This window comes from Elephantulus edwardii, unplaced genomic scaffold, assembly GCF_000299155.1.
Source record: "Elephantulus edwardii isolate Elephantulus edwardi_28Jun2011 unplaced genomic scaffold, EleEdw1.0 scaffold00182, whole genome shotgun sequence".
NCBI classification, from domain to species: Eukaryota; Metazoa; Chordata; class Mammalia; order Macroscelidea; family Macroscelididae; genus Elephantulus; species Elephantulus edwardii.
This window is the reverse complement of record NW_006399932.1, coordinates 1,722,708-1,723,137: the sequence shown is the minus strand read 5'-3', so window position 1 is coordinate 1,723,137 and position 430 is coordinate 1,722,708.

Genomic DNA, 430 nt, shown 5'->3' with positions numbered 1-430 from the left:
AAGAGAAGAGAAGAGAAGAGAAGAGAAGAGAAGAGAAGAGAAGAGAAGAGAAGAGAAGAGAAGAGAAGAGAAGAGAGAGGAGAGAGGAGAGAGGAGAGAGGAGAGAGAGAGAGAAAGAGAAGCAGAGAGAGGAGAGAGAGAGAGAGAAGAGGAGAGAGGAGAGAGAGAGAGAGAGGGAGAGAGGGAGAGAGGGAGAGAGGGAGAGAGAAGAGAGGAGAGAGGAGAGAGAGAGAGAAGAGAATATATATGTATATTGTTGTTCTTGCTGTGTACTGTAGAGTTGGAACTGACACTATGGCAGGTTTTCAGAGGCAGTTAATCTCAAGGGAGGAGATGATCCATCCTTCTCCTGCAGAGCTGCTCGTGGCCTCGAACCACCTCACACCTTTGGGATTGCAGTGCAGCTTCTTGTCACTAGGCCACCAGAGCC